The following is a 1,032-nucleotide window of genomic DNA, read 5'->3' on the forward strand; positions in this document are numbered from 1 at the left end:
TCCAGCTGTACCCCTTACTATCTTGGTGGTATGAGAATAGTTATTTAACCTTGGTGTGCCTCAGTAACCACGCTGGGAAAATGAGAATAATAATAGTACCTACTCTATTGGGCTGTTGTGAGAGGTAAATGAGTTAATGATGTTTAAGTCCCCCAGATGAGGACCTGACACATGATGCATCAAGATGGGCTAGTTAGGCTGTAGCAACAAACCACTCCAAAATTTCAGTGCTTTGAAATCAGAAAGGTTTATTTCTGACTCATGCGTCACATCCATCATAGGCTGGGAGGGGGACTTTGATCATTCTAAGTCACTCGGGGATACAGGCTGACAGATGCTCAATTTCAACAAACTCAAACTCAATTTCAATGTACAACTCCACACCCACCAAAGCAGGGCAAAAGGATGTGATGAATCGGGCATTGGCTTTAAAATTTTTTGCGTTTCATTGGCAGTCACGTGGTAACACCTAACTGTAGGGAGCAAAGGCAAGCCGTTCTGTCTTGTGCCTAAAAAGGGAGACAACTAGAAATATTTGGTAAACAACACTAACGACTACCACAGTTAGCTAATATAATTTAAGACGTGGGTAGAGGAGAACTCAGTGAGAAGGCAACATTTGTGCTGAGGCTTAAATGACAAAAAAGGGAAAATTGTAGGAGACCCTGTGTGAAGTTCCTAAGTCAGGAATGGCCTTCAAACATTTGGGGAACAGAATGGCTTGAATGCAGAAAGGTGAATGGGGGTGAAAATTGAGTGGGACCAGGTCATAGGCAAGGCCCTGTAGGCCATTGTGAGGAGTTTGAATTTTATTTCAAGTGCATTAGGAAGTCACTAGAGGGTTTTAACCAGGTGATATGGTTACACTTTTATAAAGACAATTCACTCTGATTGCTCTTAGCAGGTGGGCAAGATTAGAAGAGATCAGTTAAGAGGCAATAGTCCAGGTGAGACATGCCCAGGGCCCGGATCAAGGCCGCAGCAGTACAGGTGGGAAGGAATAGACAGTCAAGCTCAAATTAAATTTTTTTG

This window comes from Otolemur garnettii, unplaced genomic scaffold (assembly GCF_000181295.1).
Source record: "Otolemur garnettii isolate 467f Iridium unplaced genomic scaffold, OtoGar3 scaffold00077, whole genome shotgun sequence".
NCBI lineage: Eukaryota > Metazoa > Chordata > Mammalia > Primates > Galagidae > Otolemur > Otolemur garnettii.